The sequence below is a fragment of the Lissotriton vulgaris genome, chromosome 4_1, assembly GCF_964263255.1.
Source record: "Lissotriton vulgaris chromosome 4_1, aLisVul1.2, whole genome shotgun sequence".
Taxonomy (NCBI): domain Eukaryota; kingdom Metazoa; phylum Chordata; class Amphibia; order Caudata; family Salamandridae; genus Lissotriton; species Lissotriton vulgaris.
Window position 1 is genome coordinate 317,968,666 of NC_141691.1, and position 22,020 is coordinate 317,990,685.

Below are 22,020 nucleotides of genomic sequence, written 5' to 3' on the forward strand. Positions count from 1 at the left end.
CTTTCTCAGTAACAGCTCTCTATTGCCACCTTTCCTAGACAAAGGTACAGAGCCAATTACAAAATAGGAAAGGCAAGACAAATCTCTTTTGTGGGTATGATTGAAATGCCTAGCGACCGGGTAGGCCGGATCGTTGTGAAGTATGGCTCGTAGGTGCTGTAATATGCGCATGTGTACCTGGAGTTTAGTACTCCCCACGTACCGAAGTACGCAGGTACATACCAAAACGTACACGGCATAGTCAGTTTTACATGAGTAATTACCCAGTATAGGTTTGTCTTCAGAACTGAATGGGGTCGTGTAGTGGGTGGTGGACATGCCAAATTTGCATGCCCGACAGCTGGAGCATTTGAAAAACCCTCTAGAGGGTCGTAGCCAGGCTGCTTTAGTTTTTAATTCAGGAGCAGCAGTATCCAAGTAGCTACCCATAGTTTTTGCTCTCCTAAAAGTCACTAGAGGAGCGGGAGGTAATACTGCATTGAGAATATGGTCACTTAAAATTATTGGCCAATTTTTGTTGAGGATGGCCTTGATTTTCTTTTCTTCCCTGCTAAAGGTAGTGACCATGCGAGGGCCAGAATCTAAAGGCCTACTGGTGGTAGTGTTCTCAATATCAGGATTATTCTCAGGAAACAGGCTTTCTCTTGTACGGGATAAAGATTTTTTGTAGGCTTTTTTCAGCAATGCCTCTGAGTATCCCCTAGCTTTAAGACGGGAATTGAGGTCCTTTAGACATGATTCATAATCAGAGTTAGAGCTGCATATTCTTTTAAGCCTTAACATTTCGCCGTAAGGGATGCCTGTGATGGTATGTCTAGGGTGCATACTGGTACAATGTAATGTGGCATTGCCCGCTGTCTTTTTTCTGTGTAAGGTAGTATTGACTTTGTTGTTTTTTATGTACACTTCCACATCTAGAAATTGAATTCTTTCTTTCTCTACATGGGCGGTAAAATTGAGATTGAGATTATCCTGATTAATATCATCTATAAATTCAATTGCTTCCGCCTTAGTACCTTGCCAAGCTATGAAAATGTCGTCAATATAACGCAAAAAACTGATGACATGAGTGTCCATCCAGGCTTTGTGGCGTGTCATGAGGACCTGCTCCTCCCACCAGCCTACGTGTAAACACGCATAGCTGGGAGAGAAGCAGGCCCCCATTGCCACACCCCGAAGCTGCCTAAATATATCTTTGCCAAAAGAAAAGAAATTGTGATGAAGACACCAGTCCATTAAGTTAATAATGACCTTATTATGTTCGTACAATTCGGTGGGGCGCTTTGATAAGAAGTGTTTTACAGCAAAAAGTCCTTGCTCATGATTTATGCTGGTGTAGAGCGCCTCCACATCGAGAGAAATGAGCCACATGTCTGTGTTCCATCTGATGTTCTCAATTTTCTTAATAAAGTCACTAGTATCTTTTACAAAACTAGGTAGTTCCTTGACAAAGTCTTGGAGAAAGAAGTCGATGTATTCTCCCACCTTTTCTCCCACACTTCCTATGGCAGACACGATAGGTCTGCCGGGCACAGGTGTAACAGCCTTGTGGATTTTTGGTATAAGGTACAAGGAGGGCAGTATAGGGTGGTCAATGCACATGAATTTAAATTCTTCAGATGAGATGAGGCCTTCTCGCTTCCACAGGCCTAGCATTTTGTGCAGTTTAATTTTGGCACTCTCATAGTCTCTCTGTGAACTCTTCTCGTAGCAGCTGGAATCATCAAGCTGTCGTTTGGCCTCCAAAATATAGTCTGCTTTAGGCCAAATCACCAGGTTGCCCCCCTTGTCTGATTTCTTGACGACAATGTCATGGTTCTTGCTTAATTTTTTCATTAGTGCATCAAATGCCTTTTTTCTGTATATTTCCTTTTTACGAAACTTGTTGTTAGATCTTGTATATAGTTTTTTCATATCATTAACCACGCAGTCATGGAATACGTCCACAGCATCTTTTGGCATCATAGGGATATATTTTGACTTGCTGCGAAATGGACTTAGACCAGCCCCTATTTGTTCAATAGATATTCTGCGCAGGCGGTTTTGTGTGGCTATGTCAGAATCTGCTTCTATTGGGTCAGAGTTGGAAGCCAAGTCATGTGCGTCCAAGAAAGTGTGAGTGTCTGCTGCGCTTAGTAGAGCAGTGCCATCAGAGTTATTCGCAGAATTAGCGATGTTTGTTTCATCAGTTGTTTTAGTGGATTTCAAAGCAAAATGTTTTTTTAACTTCAATTTGCGAATAAAACAAAATAAGTCCACTCTAGTCATCGCATAATTGAAACTCTGTGTTGGTGAAAAGTTTAGGCCTAGGGAGAGCAATTGCTCCTCTGCTTTATCCAAAACGATATTAGATAAGTTTATGATAGTGTTATCCACTACCGACGTTTCCCCCAGGTTTTCTTTTTCTTTTTCTGTGGCTGCCCTTCGGCGTTGCTTCCACTTGCGTTTCCTTGCCTTCCGGCGCTGGTTTCGCCTTTGTCTGCTTGTGGGTTGGGCTATATATATATATCTATATACATATATATATATATATATATATATATATATATATATATATATATATATATATATATATATATATATATATATATATATATATAGCACAAAGAACTCTCTGGGTCCGCTTGTTCATCTGCTTACCGAAAAGCTGTTTTGGTGAAGTACGATTATATATATATATACACCTCTTTTTTAAAAACTGTGAAGGGGAGCGGGGCTGACAAGCATTCTAGCTGTGAAGGGCGCTGATGAGGGCACATTCATTCGCCCGAAATGCATACGCCGCCACTGTTCCTTGCAGTGCCTGTGGAATAAAGTTTACCTTGGACTACTCTCTGGGCCCCAGCCTGCTTCCTTGGAAGTGCGGTGTTTTGCGATGGATCTTGCGCTGGCCAGTAGCGCAATGCTGGGTGTCCCTGCCGCACAAGAGGCCCGGATTTTGCTGGCTCTGCTTCACGGCATTTTCACGAGTTGAGGGATCAACTATTCCGGTGTCCACCACAATGCCTTGGAGGGACAGGTAAACTCGGGAACCACAGCACCAATCCACACACACGATAAATTGTTGGAATCCTCAGGGTGTTCAGATGGACATAGGCTATATAAAGTTAAAAAATACGTTATATTTAAAAAATGTGCATTATAAAAAAAGTAGTCCCCTCGAAGTAGCGCCTGCCGTGACCTGCGTGCTGACGTCAGGAGCACGGGGAGGAGCGGCGTCCAGGAGCGGCAGACATGGCACGGGAGGAGCGGTGATGAGCGGCGAGAAGCGGTGGACTGAGGAGCGGCGGCTGAGGTAAGGCAGCGGTGGCCGGGGCAGGCGGGGGGACGGGGTGATGTATGGCTCCAAACTACCACGATCCCGCTCATTAGTTTTACCTCAAACACAGCTCAGGAAGTTGAACTGCAGAGCGCCAGCGTTTCAGCTTTAAGGGTTTAGGTTGACACACGGGCATTATGTTACCATGCTGGAATCTCGGCACGCCGAGCTCCATCAAGAGTAAACCCCGCTCAAAGAGACCCCACAGGCGAAAGTGATCCGTCAACCTCGGAGCCATGTTTAAATGTGTCCTCTTTTCATGGTACTTTTCATGTGGACGGGGAAAGCAAACAGCCCGAAGCGCACTGCTGTGACTATCATATGTCGCCTTTTTAAGGCTCCGGGGGACAATGTCGGTGCAGGCGGGGGTCTGGGCAGGCGGGAGACGGGGCGGGCGGGGACGGGGAAAGCAAGCAGCCCGAAGGAAAGCCAGGAAATCTGGTTCGGTTTATCCCCACTCTAAACACATGGAAATGGTAATTTCCAGGCATAGGCTGGAGTAATAGCTGCAATACAGTGAGACGGTTTTACATTATAATGCACTGCTGTGACTGTCATATGTCGACTTTTTAAGGCTCCGGGGGACAATGTCGGGGCAGGCGGGGGTCGGGCAGGCGGGGGACGGGACGGGCGGGGGCCCTAAATTCTGGACAATGTCAGGGCAGGCAGTGGTCGGGGAAGCCTGCTTGCTCCCGGACAAGGTCGGGACGGGCTGCTAGTATATATATATCTATATATAGATATATATATATATATATATATATATATATATATATATATATATATATATATATATATATATATATATATATATATATATATATATATATATATATATTTGTTTCACCTCCTCTGAAAATGCCGGGACACCATGACAGCGGTGCAAGTACATGGTCAGAGGTTATCCTGTAGCCAATCTCCAGTTTTCACACAGCAAAAACATGTTCTGCCAATGCACTCCACTGCAAATGTAATCACCACTTCCACGTTCTGTTGCAATAGAGGACTTATTTATTCCAGCATGATAGAATCGAGAGATGAAAAAACCTAGCGCGTTTCAGCGATCACCTCGCCTTAGTCACGGGTGATTAACACACGGAGCTCGATACAATAAATAAAGTTTTTTCAAAAGAAAGTGTGTGACATCACATTGCTTGTCAACATAAACGGTGGACTTAAGAATAACAAACCAACATCGCAGCCATTTATAAATGTGCATCAAATGCAAATAATGGCATTATGTAATAATCATCCCATAGAACAAATGACATTTAAGACTCACAATTAATCATTCCAGGTGAGTATGTACCTCTTGATTCATAAAGAAATCGAAGAGGTACAGTGAGTAAATTCATAAATTGGATGCATTGCCAATGGTTCAGTAACATGGGCTGACTTAGTCATTCGGAGCTCTGAATTACAACCATTCAGACAGCTTTGGCTGTACATTGAATACAATTGCTTATGCTTTCATATTATGTATATGTAATATCCCAAGTGAGAAAACAAACTTACAGACTAGAATATTCAAGCAAAGAATTAAATAAATCGCACAAGAAATACACCGTGTTTCATAAGCCCCAGTGGGGAATTGCAGAAAACTGCAATACATGTTCAGTCAATATAGAACCGTCTTGTTTCTTCATCCCAAGTGGGAATATACAATTAGAAATCTCCACATTTGTAACTTCAAGCTTGCATTACCTGAACATAAGAGAGAAAAACATAATGCCCTTCAAAGCAAAACAATGGTGATTACATTTGGAGTGGAGTGCATTGGCAGAACGTGTTTTTGCTGTGTGAAAACTGGATATATATATATATATATAAAACCTACTGGTCGCCAGTAGGTATATATAGTTAGGATTTTTTCTCTATGGAACTTTTGAAAATTCTATGTCTAATAACTTTGGCGTTTGTGGACGGAATCGGCTGAAATTTTCAGGAAAATGGCACATTTTGTTTCCGATCAGCCCTGAAAATTTGGGAGGGTTTCGTCAAGGGGGGGCCGAGAAAAAAGGGGGGTCCCAAAACGTGTTTTTCCCATGTTAATTTCCTTAGGGCGTTTGGCCTCACTTTTAGCTCGAACGGCTGAATGGATTTACACGAAACTTGGCAAAATTGTTGGGACTGTTAGCCCGATGTGCCTTTGCTGGGTCTCAATATATGTGCTCCAGTGGATTTTGTGAAATTAACATTTTAAAAAACAGATATATCTGTGACAGCGTCCTGGATAGCGCACCAGTTCGCGTACTTTTCGCGTAACGGAGCTTTGCGAAGCGAAGCTGATTGGCTCTCCGGTGTCTGTCAACATTCTAAACAGTCCGTAGCGGCCGCCATCTTGTCTCTCGGTAGGATCGAGATACAAGAGGAGGCCAAAACGAAGGGGGAAATGAAGGAAAGGGGCAAGGTAAACCCCTTCTGACCCCCTAGGATTGATGAGGGGGATATTAAAGTGCCCCGCGGGGCCAAAAACAAAAAAAAAAAATTGTTTTTTTCGTGGGGTGCGCCCGGTTTGCGTACCGGAAAGCGGTCTGGGGAGCGTACTATAAGGAAACAAGAATGATTGACTTTTAACTTATTGTATGTTTATTGATTGTTCGTTTTTTTTTTTATATTTACGTAGCTACATGTAGGTATCAATGTAGAGTCTATAATTTAATAAACGCCGTCTCCTTTGTAGATATCTTGCTTGTTGTTAAAGAAGTTATTGTGGTATATGGAATTCATACCATAGTCTGTCTGGAAAGCCGAAACAACATGGTGGCAGGAGATGATAAAGAGATGTTAAATACACATTGGGGATTATATAGTGGGAGAAAGGAAGTAACTATGAACAAAGTTAGTATGGAACACAAAAAAGTTGCACAGTATATTTTAAGTCTCACTTTATATTATATCTATTTTGGTACTATTTCATAATTTACATATAAAAAAGAACAATGTCTCAAACTACTTTTAAATAAAAATGTATTGTTGTGATTTTTCAAAATCTAAAAGAATTTCCAACATTAATTCATCAGGTATGTCCTCCTTTTCATTCCATGATTCAATTTCTTCTACACAATTAATTAAGTCTTGGTCCAGAGAGTGATCCAAAAAGCCAGGAAGGGTTCCCCAGCGGTATACAGCGCTGGGACGCCTCTTTGCTGGGTCAGCTGTACGCTTTACTAGTATACCACATTTAACATTTAACATTCATTTTGTCTTATGCTCACTCTTTTTTACCATCTTGTATTAATTTAATTTTTTTTATTCTTTCTTACACAGATTAAAAGTATGAAAATGATAATACAGTACGGTAATGACAATTATAAGGTAAGCGTTCAGTACTCTTTACGTTACATGTCTATCAGATTTAACTTTTATTAGTTCCTCTGCTTCTTTTTTTAACCCTTAGTTTCCTATCTTTGCTACTTCCTTCATTTCTTTTTCTATTACTTATTTATACTACTCTTTTCACTTCTTTTATCAGTCCCTCTTTCAACAGTAACTGTGTGTTACTCCCTCTATTTTTCTTTTTTTTCACATTACTCTCTGTTTATTAACTCGTCTTTTTAAAAAAAATATTTTTTTTACTTCGCTCCCGGTTCGCGTACCCAAACGCTAACCGGGAAGCGTATCAAAAGAAATAGAGGATGCTAGAGTGCTAAACATTCTAGCAATTTTTTTTAAAAGGGAAGGTAGTTCTGAAAAGAACTTTTTTTTATTATTTTTGATGTTTTATATTTTTTTGTATTTTTTTTGAGAAAGGGGAAACAAAAATGATTTACTTCAAAGGGCTCAACAGGAGCAACAAAAAAAAAATTACTTTTTAGGACGTTTTGGACATTGATGATTTTCATATGATCTATTTATTAAAGTAATACTCATTTCTCCGCATGAAATTAATTTTCCACACTCTACACAAGTCAATCTCATCTGCCCAAAGTTCTTTTGCAGATTTGGAACCGTTTCCCTTGCCTCTGACTCACTTATTGCTAAGTCATTGGTGGATGTTTTTGCCGGTCGGGGGTTATCCACCAAATCTCGAAATTGCGCTTTAGAATAATTAAGAGGGTGCCAAGTCTCCATGTGCCGATGCATGGTATGATTACCAAAGCTATATTTTTTTTGGTCCCTCTCGAGAGTGTTTTTTTGCAGATGAGGCAGGTAACGTACCTGGCATTAACTTTCTTTTCATGAGAAGGAAAAGAAAAGAATTGCCAGATAAAATTCACTTTCACACGGGACGTTCTTGGCATTTCTTTCAGAAAGCCACTTATCCCTTGCTCCTGTTCCTCGTCTTCCTCTTCTTCTTCTTCCAGGTCGAAGATGACCTGGCTAGTTGGTCCTCTCTTCTTTGGTGGTGGTGGAGGTGGTGGAGATCCAGCAGCTGCAGCTAATAGAAATGCCATGTCTTAGCAAACAAAAACAGGTCTTTCTCTCATAAAAATGAAAGTCGGAGTGAGGAAAAAAGGTGGGACTTTCATCATTTGAGAAAAGAAAATGTTGTAAACCAATGAAAAGTGTTGTTTTACGTCATATGATCAAGCGTTCCATCATTAGGAAACTAAAAGTAAAATCAACCGATGAAAAGTTTTATTAACTAGTCACATGACCTGTTATGCTTACGTTCCGCGTTCCGCGCCGCGCCTCGGATTGATTCCGGGGCTTTACGTTTCGCGCCTTGGTTCGCGTTCCAGAACGCTTCCGGGTGCGCTAACGCAGCACGTCATAAGGGGCATTACGTAGTAACGCGATATGTTGCGTTTACGGGACGCGTCACGATGTGCCCTTCTAACGCTCGAGCACCTGCTTTATTTTATCTATTAGTGCTTCCTGTTGAAGCTAACTTAGTAACTATTTTAGGATGGCGCTGGCAGCTTGCCGGCGCCATCCTAACATAATTAAAAGTTCAACAGGCTTAAACTTTTGCCCCCCAAATCCGCCGCTCGCGGATTTCGCGGATTTTCAGTAAATTTGCGGGAGTTCGCGGATCGCGGATTTACTGAAAATCCGCGAAATCCGCGAGCGGAACAGATTTCCCGCACATGCTTAGTTAGAACTAATGCTATCTACGCTATTGGACCCTTTACTGTAGAAAATGTGCTAAATAGAAGACAAGATGAATAAGATAGAGCAAATTAACACCGAAATACGCTCAGTTATTCCCGTTACATGTAACTGCGGGGACGCAGCCACTCATCCTATGCCGCCGACAAGGACTTTGAGTAATGCAAGGGATAGCCTTACAATTAACGAGCACAGCCTTAGTGTTCAACCTGTCTCTTCTATTACAACAGATTCAGCATATACCAGTTCCCCACATTCAGAAGGGAGATCTTGTCCCACAACACACATTCAGCATCCATCTTTAAGAAATCATAGGCTAAGTCCTGGAGACAGGGGTGTGACAAGGGACACCGGCGATTCACACGTGCAGGGTGCGAAACCTATGGTAGCTAGTGATTTTCCTAACAATTTGAGTTAAATCTCCCCCGAAGCAACCCCATATACTGTTGTTTTAGCGAATGTTCCACCCTTAGCTTCAAATGATCTTAATCACTGGTGTACACTACGTAACAAAGCAGTCCATTTATTGAGCTCCAGAACTGGTCTATAGAATATTCTCTTTTCAGAGTTTAAAATGGTCGGTAGGGTATCATGGTTAGGCAGGTCCGCAAAGTGCTTACAAGGTGACTGTGTGATTTTAACCTTTGGGTCTCCCAGATTGGTCCAGCTTATTTTTGACAGGGCGGGGAATAAGCGGGTCGATCCAAATGGTAATAACATCTTACCCTTGAGGTTCTTTTATCAACCCGCCACTGTCTTACATGGTGACCCAGGAGGAAGGTAACCGCTAAAGAATAGGCGAAATTCCTATGCGGTACCAATAAACAATCATTATGAAATCCTTAATTCCTTAGAAGATATCGATTGACTTTTTGACCTAAAGTTAACATTACCAGATAATGTTATCCCAGTTTATCCCACCACAGATATGGTTAACAATGAGTCAGCACCACAGAAAGCCTTTATGAGATCCACCATTCGGAACCAGGGGGAGTCTAGTGTGAAATCCCCAAAAATAATGTCATTACAAGTTTCGGTACCATTGATATCCCAGAAACGTCACCCACATTGTGCAATTGTTCAACCATTACTAACGAGAAAGCTCTTTGTTATCTGGGTCCTGGAATGTTGCTGGCTTGCGTTCTAAGCTGAGCGAGCCCATTTGGTGTGAGTTCCTACTAAATCATAATCTCCTTTGTCTCCAAGAGACTTGGGCTAGAGATGCGATTCACATCAATGGGCTTAAACCTTTACATACTAGGGCAATTGGATGACACAGAGGAAGACCCAAAGGTGGGCTCTGTACCTATATATCCAATAGTTTAAATGTTCAGGCAGACCTTTATATAAAGGACATCTATTATCAGTTAATCAGGATTGAAATAGACAGTAAGCACCATTTGATTTAGATTAACTTTTATAACAATATCCCAGTGGTTGGCATAGAACATGTTATCAAAAAGCTATGTAGTGACATACAATCTTTCTGGGGAAAATCTGCCAAAGAAACGGTTGTTATCTTGGGTGGGGATTTTAATTGTGTTTTATGTACACATACTGTAAGTAATATCTGTGGTCGTGAAGCTGATGAGGGGCTTAGCAGTACCCATTTTTGTCATTGTAGTCAGGGGGAGATATTAAACTAGATGTTGTGTCTTCTAGATCTAGGGCTTGTAAATGCCATGTGCCCAAATCTTCTTGCATTGGGTCTTACTTTTAATGGTGGGGCCTGTGTTCTACTATAGATTTTATACTTATGTCAAACAATAATGCTTCGATAATCCGTTCTTTTCTCATTGATGATATCTCACTGAGTGATCATTTTCCACTATGTCTGACAGTCACTTTGGGGTTGATTCACCCAAATAACAGTAATAAATGTGACCAGATCTTAGACTCAATTGCCCTTGACAAACACAATGGTTACACATTGAAATGGTCCATGGTTGATCCTAAATGTCTTATCAAACAGGTGGTAGTTAACTGTAAAAACGCACTTGAGGTCTGTCTGAGTGAAACATCTACTCCCACAAATATACTGGATTCTTTTTTATTTATAGCCAGCTCGGTGAGGGAGGTACTACATGTACAGAAATCAAGCAAAGTTAATTGATCTGGATGGTTCAACTCGAAGTGTACCAAAGCATATTCAAACTTAAAAAATGCCCTCCATACTAATCCTAACAACCATGTTATAAGACATGCCAGGAGGGATGTCTAAATCAGTAATTAAGGACATGAAAATTATCTTGAGAAATGAAGCGTGGGACTCGCTTCATATGGCAGTCTTAAACAGAGATAGCAGCGCTTTCTGGAAAGAGGTCAGAGCTACTTTTCTGAAGCCGGAAGGGGGTCCGACAATAGACATTGCTATTTCAGAGGATCAGTGGATCCAACATTTCACCAGGGTCTTTAACGGGAAAGGTAACTCTAATAATACCTTAGATGACATTTTGTCAGCCAATAATATCCAATACTCCGACCACCAATTTACTTTGGAGAAGGTGATAAGGGCCCTTTCGGTTTCTGTAGGAGCAAAAGCCTCAGGTCCTGACGGTGTCCCAGTAGATCTATTCAAATATAATATGGATTTATGGGGACTAGTGGTCACACAGGTTGTTAATGCAAGCCATTCTGTATCATTTTTGCCTACCTGGATGAAGTCAATTATCGTCCCCATTTTTAAAAAGGGTAACGGTCAGGACCCTGGATGCCATGGACCAATCTCGCTGCTGAACTCACTGACCAAAGTAGTGGGCCGTATAATTTTAGCACGCCTAAATGACTGGGCACAGGACGACAATGTCCTTTCAGACCTTCAATTCGGATTCATGAAGGTGTGGGAACCACTCAACAGGGCTTAAATCTAGCCCTTTTGGAGGGAAAATACACACGAGTAAAAGAAGGTAGACTATTTCTAGCTTTTGTAGATCTAACTGTGGCATTCAATTCAGTTAGACACGCTAAACTCTGGGAGATTTTATATAATATAGGTGTAGAGCCACACATCATCCATTTTTTGAGACGTTTTTATTGCAACGCTAAGACTAGAGTACGATTCGGCATCAGTGACGGTTGTACCGCCTCGATCCCCCTTCGAAGGGGGGTCAGGCAAGGTTGTGTCTTGGCCCCCTTTCTTTTTAATCTTTACAAAAAATGGTCTGGAAGTGGCATTCGTTAAGGAACAGAATGACTACCCTGGGGTAAACGGGCTCCCGATTCCTGCCCTTCATTATGTCGACGATGCGGTGCTAATGTCACGGACACAATTAGGTTTTCAAAAGGTCTTAAATGGTTTTACCGAATTTATGAATAATTTAGGACCTGGTAAATACTTTTAAGACATTTGTTATGAGAAGTGGCAGAGGGAGCCAAAAGTGTCAGGATATGTTCATGTATAGCAAAAAAATAGAGACCACTAAGACATTCTCGTATCTAGGAATATTATTCCACGGGGATGACTTGTGGACCCAGGCCATCTTATCAAAAAAGTTAGCCTTCCTAAGAACTATTACCACACTTGCCCAGTTTTCGAAAAAACTAGGGAGAAAACCCCGCTGGAACTTTTGCAGATTTTTTCAGGCAAAATGTAGTCCAACGGCAATGTATGGAGCAGGGGTGTGGGTTCTGGCAAATACTCAAACACTTCAGATTGTGGAAAACCATTTCTTGAGGTATATTTTATCAGTACCTAGAAGTACCTTGTCATTTGCTTGTCATGCTGAACTGGGTTTATAACATTTGAGTCGGGTCTTTTATGGCATCGGGTATGGGCCAAGGAGGAGACTAAATTAAATAGAGATTTTTTAACTGATATTTTGAAGATGGAAAAGGTTTTCACAATTCCTTGTGTCAGATACATCCGTAATTTTATGCAGAAGCTAAGCCACCCAGAGTACTTTACTGAACCAACCACCATGCGAAAGATACGTAGAAAAGATCTGAAAAAAAAAGGCTTGATGATGTTGGACATGTCACGATTGACTACAGAGATTCTGAGACCCACTGTACTAGAAAATCAACTTATTTTAAGTGTTTTTAGCATTCAGCCATATTTAGTATTTTGTTCCTGGAGGCTATGGCAGATTTTTAATAACAAGATTCAGGTTGGGAATATTACATAGAATTGTAAGCTTTCCCACAATGAATGATTGGTCACGAACAAGTTTTCAAGTTTCAATACTTTATTCGACAGCATTGTCATCAAAGCATTTTATCCCTATTCTAAACATAAATAAATACTATACTAAGTTAAGATCGATTTATGATACACATTAAATACAGAATGCTGGCGAATTCTTTCCTCTAAAAAGAAATTGTACAGTTTAAAAATACAGGGTCACTATGCCTAAAAAATAAGTCTAGCTTAAAACGAAATACTTTTCATCATTCATGACTAATCGCAGTTAAAGTGCGGGTGCGGATAATTCAGGCCCAACCCAAATATTTGGCTAGAGCAATTGCAAGATTGGGGGCACAATTTGATCTTAATATTCTTAGTGCTTCTAGGTATTTTCTTATCCCCAAGTTCTTGCACACTGGTTTTAGCCATCTACTTCTTGGAGCAGCATACAAGGGGCATACAAACAATATTTCTGTGTCCTTGTGACAATTTTTCCAAACAAACTACCATTCATGTTGTTCTTTTTCGTAGATTTTATTGTCACATAAGGAAAGTGTGGGGTCTCCCTATTTTGAAGTCTATGGGGATTAGACAGTGCCGTTCTGCGCTGATTGCTTCACAAACTTTGGATAACATGCATGTAATGTGGAGAGTAGCAATGTTTTTAAAAAAAGTGGTTTGTCTCAGAAAATCTCTAGTCACTTAATGATTCACGCAGTACTTTCTTTTGGCATGTTTTTAACGCGCCCCACGTGCTATGATTCTATTCTGTTTTAATCCAATTTTTAATTCTGATGGACTTTCATAACTTATTTTAAGCTTGGCCACAATGATGAATTAAATTTGTAATTATGAGATGTTTACTGCAACCATGTTTTTATGTGCTGCTTTTATGATTGTATTGTACAACAATCAAATAAAGCTGTCCTTTGGCTTTGACTTTGCCACCCAGGGTGGTCGCACGGTCAGTGCGCCTCCTGGGGCCTCTTGGCCTCTGCACCCTCATCTGTAGTACTGTGTTTGCACAAATCCAATGTATTTCATCATTTACATGGAGCTGTGACCCTATGTACCTGACTTCCGCCACGACCCCTGACTGGTGCAGTAATTTTGGACAAGCTGCATGGGGTCATCGCTCTTAGACTTGAAGCAGGCTGAGATTCCCCTTCTGCAGGTGTCTATGATGTTCTAGTTAGAACGTGAACTTGCTGACAGAGGCAGCCTTGGGAGCAAACAAAGCACATGGTGAGAGGAAGTATGGAAGGAAGCAATGAGAACAAATCAATCAGCACAAACATACTGCTTCTGGCTCCATTGGCAGCCGGTAGGAGCCTTCTTAGGAGCTCTGACCTGGAGAATCCTGTCTGCTGCCCTCCCCTGGTGCTGACGCGGCACCCCACAGAAAAACATATGGCAATTCCTTGGACTGAAGGTCAGAATATCTCACCAAAATACCTCAAAATAAAGTTCAGCACCGACAATTCAAATATACAATGTAGGCCTAAAGTAACTGAGGATTTTTACTGAAAAACTTATGTTAATTTTAGGGACATGTCTGAAGTGGGAAACTTCCCTCCAGGGGCAGTGGAGTGCTGTACAAATCACCACGAGAAGGGAATAGGAACCAGCCTTTGGTAATTGCGTTTGTTTTCCAATTGTCAAGGCAAGTTCTTATTGCACGTGAATCGGAGGCGGCTTACAAAGAAAGTAAATATTTAGTTGGAGGTAAAACAGGCGAGTGCGACTGACGACGATTGCGCACATCTGAGCGGCCCCTATCAAGAAACAATTACCCAGACCAGTGTAAAGGAGTTAGCAGTCCAGTAGCTGGGGTGGGTGGAGCTAGGTGGGCAGAGGGGAAGAGGTGGGGACAGGACAGGAAGGAGTTAGTTAGAGTAGGGACGGGGAACTGAGTAGACGCATTAATAAATGGGGTTGAATAGATATCACCGTGTCTGTGTATCATTTGTAGTAGGATACTACAGCTGGCGACGAGGGTGGGATCCAGAAGCTAACCCACACGAGTGAGCCCCGTTCCGCAGCGTGGAGCGTTCAGAGCTCCGCTGTGACCGTGACCCCGCGGCGCCCAAAGTGAGGCCACCCGGAGCGATCTGGCAGACCCTGGAAGCGGGAAGAGCCGAAGAAAAAGAGACAAAAGCGAAAGCGTCGAAGCGCCAGAAAGAAGAGCACCGGTCGCGCTGGACGCGCGAGACCCGTGAGTGCGAAGACCAAGTGAAGGTCGGGAGCCTACTCCGACACTGCCCCAGCAGCTCCCAAACCACCGCGAAGGCGGGAGAAGTGCCCTACAAGCCCCACCGTCGGCAGAGTGAAGCCTTGCCGCCTGACGCGCGGCGCGCGAGATCCGAAGGCCACGCCGAGCAGCAGAGAACTCACCCCAACCCTGCCGGAAGAAAGGAAACCTGCAACCGTGAGTCCAGCGGCCCTGAATGAGTGTGCCTGAAGCGAGGGAAAACCTTGTGTGCTGCAAAGGGGGCGGCCATCTTTAAGTCAGGCAGGGTAGAAGACAATCCCTATGTGAATGAGCGGCGGCCATCTTTAAGTCAGGCGCTCGCCAGGACAAACCCCTTGACTGTCAGAGGGCGGCCATCTTGGAGTCAGGCAACAGCAAAAGTGAACAAGCATTGGCAAAAGTGAACAAGCATTGGCAAAAGGAAACAAGCATTGGCAAAAGTGAACAAGCATTGGCAAAAGTAAACAAGCATTGGCAGAAGTGAACAAGCATTGGCAAAAGTGAACAAGCATTGGCAAAGTGAACAAACATTGGCAAAAGTGAACAAGCATTGGCAAGAACAGAGAAACAAAGCATCGACACAGACAAAGACCACAACAAGCATTGGTAGAAAAAAAAAGCACTGAAAACCCACTGTCAAGATGTCTAACCCCCCTGCGGGTGCGCAAAAGGAAGTCAAAGGTGGAACACACCTACGAGCTCCGGAGCCATTAACCGTTACAACTGGAAGCAGCATGGGCCTAAAATGGCAAGAGTGGCTTGAGGACTTTGAGGACTATATTGAAGGGTCCAAAATAGAGCCAGAAAAGGACAAAATAATAGCCCTCCGCAACCTAGGGGGGCGTGAGATAAGCAAGATTGTGCGAGAGATCCCGACCACAGATGGCGATACCTATGCCAAAGTGAGAGATGTGCTAAACAACCGTTTTCTGCACAAGAGAAACGTCGACTACGAGCGACACAAGTTTCACCAGCAGCGTCAGGGCAAGGAAGAAGCACTGAGCTCCTTCATTCATCGACTGCGATGACAGTCTCAATACTGTGACTTCACAAACTTCTCGCCTGATGCGGCCATCAAATCCCAAATAATCTCTGGCTGTCACTCAGAGTCGCTGAGACGGCGACTGCTAAGGAAACCGCAAGAACTCGCAGAAATTGAGGAGAACTCCCGGTTGTACGACCAGGATGAAGAAAATGCGGCGGACATCGAGACTAAACCCAGTACCAGCAATGAACATGCCAACCGTGTCTCTGACCGACGACATGGAAGACAAGATCATCGTGACAACAGCAGACGCAACCCGCGTGACAGGTCACGGCGATCCAGATTTTCACCCAGGCGACGCCCGGACTACAGAAGGAAAGATCCTGAGAGGAGGGATCGGCGACCCGACCGCACCAGGCTGTGTTTCAGATGCGGATACGACTACCCCCACATCGACTCCTGCCCTGCCATGGGCCAACGCTGCAGAAAATGTGGACGGTCCAACCATTTTGAGGCCATGTGTGGAGAATACCACAGGGAAAGGCGCAGTGACAATGACGGGCGTGATAGCCAGCAGCGTCCTTCACGATCTGAGACCAAACGCCACCACGTCAGAGCGGTTCAGAGGACGCCCACTCGATCTCCCGCGTCTTCACACTCCAGCCATGAATCTCGACGCTCCAGATGGGACCGTCGTTCTCCGTCAAGGGAATCAAGATCGTCCTCGTCCAGGAGGTCCTCCTACACTACCGAGTACATCAACATCGCTGACAACGATCAGCTCAAACGATACCCACGTCTCAACATCAAGGTGGGCAACCATGCAGCCAAATTCGTGATGGACAGCGGTGCGTCGCTCAACTACATATCAGTTGCTGAACATGAGCGCATGGACCCGAAACCTCATTTGCGCTTCGCGCCAGTCCGCGTGTACACCTGGATGTCGAGGAAACCGCTCCCCTGCCTAGGCAAGTTTGACACCACCCTCACGCATGGCGACATCTCCATTCCAGCGGTCATCCACGCCATCAAAGGACCTGATGCCGACTGTCTGCTGAGCCTCCCCACCGCCGAACGCCTTCATTTGGTCCATATCCTTTTCAACGTGAATGACAGCTCAGACTATGTTGTGAAATTCCCATCACTGTTCCAGGGCCTGGGCAAATTGAAAGGCAGGCAAATCCACCTCCACATAAATGAACAGGTCAAGCCGGTGGCCCAGCATCCAAGGCGGGTGCCCTTCCACTTACAATCTGCTGTTGAACATGAACTGCAGGAACTCTTGGACGCTGACATCATAGAGCGCACTGAAGGCCCCACTCCCTGGGTGTCCCCGGTGGTCATCGTCCCCAAGAAAGGGACCCCCAACAAAGTCCGTCTTTGCGTGGACATGCGCCTGCCGAACACGGCCATCGAACGGGAGAGACATCCCGGCCCGCATTTGAGTGACATGATCACGGCGCTCAATGGGGCGAAAGTGTTTTCCAAACTGGACCTGAACAAGGGCTATCATCAGCTCAAACTGGATGTCGGTTCTCGCTCCATCACTACTTTTGCTACGCACCTTGGTCTATTCCACTATAAACGACTCAGCTTTGGCGTCTCATCGGCTGCCGAAATTTTCCAAGAGGCAATACGTCTGGTCATCCACCACATACCCAACGCCCTCAACTATAGTGACGATATCTTGGTCTACGGTGCTGACATGCGAGAACACGACATCGCCCTTGACCGCGTCTGCCACGCCTTGATGGACGCCAACTTGACTCTCAACAAAGGAAAATGTGAGTTTCATCAATCCACCTTGAAATTCTTCGGTCACATCTTCTCGTCCAGTGGCATGAAACCGGACCCTGACAAGATTGCCATGCTCAACAACACCGTGAGCCCAGCTGACGTCAACGACCTACGCTCCTTCCTAGGAATGGCGAGCTACTGTGCCCGCTACATTCGTTATTACGCCACTGTAAGTCACCCACTGAGGCTCCTCACAAAAGCTGGTCAGCCTTTTGATTGGACCCCGGAATGTGAGCGTGCCTTCGTTGACATCAAACGCGCCGTGGAATCGGCCGACTGCCTCTCCTATTTCAACCCCAGGAGGAAAACGGAAATCACTGTGGACGCAAGCCCCGTAGGCTTAGGAGCCATCCTGGCTCAGTATGACAATGAATCAGACCAGAGGCGGATCATCGCCTATGCCAGTCGGAGCCTGACTGACCCCGAAAAGAAATATTCCCAACCTGAGAAGGAGAGCCTGGCTGTTGTGTGGGCATGTGAGCACTTCCACATCTTTGTATATGGGAAACACTTCACGCTCATAACCGACCATCAGGCACTTGTCACAATCTACGGGAACCCCAAATGCAAGATGCCCCCCAGAATTGAAAGGTGGGGTCTACGGCTACAAGAGTACACTTTCACAATCGTCCACAAACCGGGGAAGGCGGAGAATCCAGCCGACTATATGTCCCGCCACCCCCGAGAATCCTCAGAGACTACGCCTTCCATAGCGGAAGAATACATTCACTTTGTGACTGGTCACGCTCGTCCACCGGCTATTCCCATGCACACCATTCGGGAAGCAACCAACCAAGACAACGTCTTACAGACAGTACTGAAGCGTATACAGTCCAACAGGTGGAGGTACCACCCTCAGGAGGAAGAGGAAGACCCCGCCATCAAAAAAGAACTCCAGGCCTTCCGACATGTCGCTGACGAACTCTCTGTAACTGATGAAGGCCTCCTCTTGAGAGATCACAGACTGGTTATCCCGGCGACACTGAGACAAGGAGTAATCGACCTCGCGCACGAAGGCCACCGAGGGGTTGTATCCACCAAAAGAGCACTGAGAGAGCGTGTATGGTTTCCAGCCCTCGACCAGATGGTCGAAGACACATTAAAAGATTGTCATCCCTGCCAACTGACCAGCCACAGCAACCCACCCGCGCCTCTGCAGATGACCCCACTGCCCGATGGGGTGTGGCAGGAAGTTGCCATGGACTTTTATGGACCCCTGCAATCAGGGAAGTACGTAGTTGTCATCATGGATGAGTACTCCAGATTCCCAGTGGCCCAGTTCATATCATCCACCAGTGCCGCCTGCACCCTCAAGGTACTTGAAGAAACCTTCGCGACATGGGGCGTCCCCAAGGTCATCAAGACAGACAACGGGCCACCATTCAACTGTCATGAATTCAGCGACTTTGCGAAGCACATGGACTTTCAACACCGCAAGGTCACACCACTCTGGCCCCAAGCCAACGGCACCGTGGAAAGATTCATGTCCACCATCAAGAGAACCTTCCAGCAAGCCACAGCCGAAAAGAAAGATTTGAAGTCAGCATTGAATGAAGTCCTCTGCGCCTATAGAACCACTCCACACTCCACAACGGGCCAGTGCCCTGCCACTCTCATGCTTGGGAGGACAATGAGAAATCGGATCCCAACATGGGACGGAGCACTGAGGAACCCCCTTTCGGATCAACAACACAGAGACATGGCCGCAACTGATCAGCGCCGAAAAGAGAAAATGAAGGAATACGCTGACCACAGGCGAAGAGCCCGGTCGCCCTCCCTGAAGGAAGGCGACAAAGTCCTTGTCAAGCAAGAACAGCGCCAGAAGACTGACTGTCACTTCAAGGACGAGCCTCTCACGATTGTACAACAAAAGGGCACCATGGTGACCGCGGAATCAGAAAATCGGCGAGTCACTCGCAATGCCTCTCACTTCAAGAAATGTCCTCCTGCAGACCATGAAAGCATATCCCCAACCCCCATGCCTGAGGGTCGATAAAATCCTGAGTTTGTCGCACCCGACACTGGACCTTCATCGGTGAAGGAACCATCCACTGAGAACACTGTGTCCACACCAGCGAGACCTCGGCGTCACGTGCAGCCTCCGAAGAGACTGATCGTAGAGATGGGCTAATCTACCTCTCGTTTGTTACCTTATTAAGAAAGGGGGAGATGTAAAGGAGTTAGCAGTCCAGTAGCTGGGGTGGGCGGAGCTAGGTGGGCAGAGGGGAAGAGGTGGGGACAGGACAGGAAGGAGTTAGTTAGAGTAGGGACGGGGAACTGAGTAGACGCATTAATAAATGGGGTTGAATAGATATCACCGTGTCTGTGTATCATTTGTAGTAGGATACTACAGCCAGGTCTTCATATGGCGTTTACATACTCGAGGCGGTGTCTTTTTCGTTTCACACATTTAGACGTGCGTGAAGCAAGTGATTGGTCCAGCACTAAGCTGTGTGTAGAATATGCGAAGCCAGGGCTATACACGAGTGTCAGCATCCATACTGCTGGACCACAGCTACTCCCACATACATCGCATCCATGCCAAGGGTCTGTGTTTTACAGTTCCTGACTCTACATCTGCGTGTCTCAGAAGCAGCTTCATCACGGGCCTGGCAACGACAACAGAATACGGGAAGAACATAATATTCCACTAACTAAAGTTGAGGCACGTCACAGCGAAACACTTCACACTGGGGAAAAAATAAACGTTATGTAAATGCCATCGATTGGCTAACAACTCACCTATCACTTGGCAGCAAACGGATGCTTGCGAATGTCCTGATAAAATCTTGTTCTAGAAACTTCCACGAAACGTAATCTCAGTGCTTAGAAGTAAATGCACAGTCTGATGCAGCCCATCTTCCCACCGACAACGAGGTGCCCGCGCTGCTCATGGCCTCTGGAGCTTTTCACATGCACCCTTTATGAGCCGGCTCGAAGGTGCAAATAGGAGAGCAAAGTACGGGTCCTGTTAACGATCAACAGCAGTGAGACGGCGGGGGCCGCAGAGCCTTATTTATAATCTCGTTTGAAATATTACAGATGAACAAACAGGCACTTCCACATTTCAATAGCACTGTGACGAAGTCACCTAAGTTGAAGCTGACATGTCCCTTTTCCGAGAGATAACATTCATATGGTAGATATACAACGAGGTACCTATGGACATAGGGAAATCAGCATGCAAACAAGGTTCGACTATTTCACGCACATGTATGCTGCATGACTGTATCTAAAATTTACATGTATATTATAGTAAATTATTTTTAATACTTTTTTTCGGTTGTTTTTGTATTGTTTTTCCCAATCTTTTCGTTTTAAAGTCCATGTGTGCACATTTAGGAACCACGACTATGCTGAATTATGTTATGAACATTAGTATGGCGTCTTTATATAATTTGCGTGGACAGATAGTACTTTCAGAGTCAGGGTGCCCTTTTTGACTTGTTGATTCTCAAGGAGGGGAGCATAAGCAAGTTCGTCTGATGTTATTGCATTTTGTTAGAGCAGTGGGGAAAGTGTGGGCATTGTGCACCAGGCCAAGCTCTTTCCAGGGCCCGGCGCTCGGACTACATTTCTAAATAGAAAATTTAAAATACATTTTTTGATCTGCCTGCAACTTTGTCTCCTGTCAACAGATCTGAATGAAATTCTGCATTTGCTTAAGATAGTCAACTAAGTTCCAGAATGTCAAATTTCGTGAAGTTCTGTGCAGGGGAAAAAAGTAAAGCAGTTAGAGGGTCTAAAAAATAAGCTTTTACATTTTAACTCCCATAGGACATTACCATTTAAGTCCCGAAGGTTTGAGATCTATCAGCCTGATTTAGAGTTTGTCAAACGGGATACTAAGTCACAAAGTAACACAGATACTATCCAGATTTTTATAAGTGCCCTAGGATATAAGACAAATGTAATTTGGTGGACGGCGTTTCAGTCCCATTTTTTAGATCATGGGGACCATCATCAGGACATTATATAAAAATAGAAAGCCTCTATTGCCGAGGATGAATTCCTCGGAGAGCTCAGGTTGAGCTGGACGTGTGCCTCGTTCAGGCAGCCTGTCGGGTTAATGCATTGCACAGGAAGTTACCACAGCCGACTAAACCGGCGCTTCCAAATTACCGCGCGTTGATCCGCGACTCTTCGCGGTACAAACCGAAACGCCGTCGACCCTTTAAACACTTTATGCATAAAAATGTTATGTATTGTAAATATGTGAAAGTGCTTGTTTGAGACTTCTGTGTATTTGTAAAATTACAGAAAATTGCTGCTTTTGCCTAAAAGCCCAGTTTTGTTCTTTGCTCCACTCACTGTACTGATCTGTATGTGCTTGGGTACAAGCTTATGCCCCACTACGGTGAATTGCTGAAGGAATCCTTTTTCCGTGTATCTTTTAATAAGTAAAGATTGAGACCTCTGTCCGGCTGGACATGTCGAATTGAATATAGAACCGACTGTGGCTATATTTATTTTGCTTGAGTATTTCGCAT

At 44.5% G+C, this 22,020-nt stretch overlaps 1 protein-coding gene across 1 annotated transcript in view; it reads right to left on the reverse strand.

The window, feature by feature from the left end:
* The window catches only part of ADGRG4 (adhesion G protein-coupled receptor G4), a 1,454,718-nt gene extending 1,434,198 nt beyond the window's left edge, over nt 1–20,520 (reverse strand). Inside the window, exon 1 of the mRNA XM_086918649.1 lies at nt 20,273–20,520. The gene's annotated coding sequence lies outside the window, so the exon portion shown is untranslated. The remainder of the gene's footprint in view (nt 1–20,272) is intronic.
* Nucleotides 20,521–22,020: the final 1,500 nt, after the last annotated feature.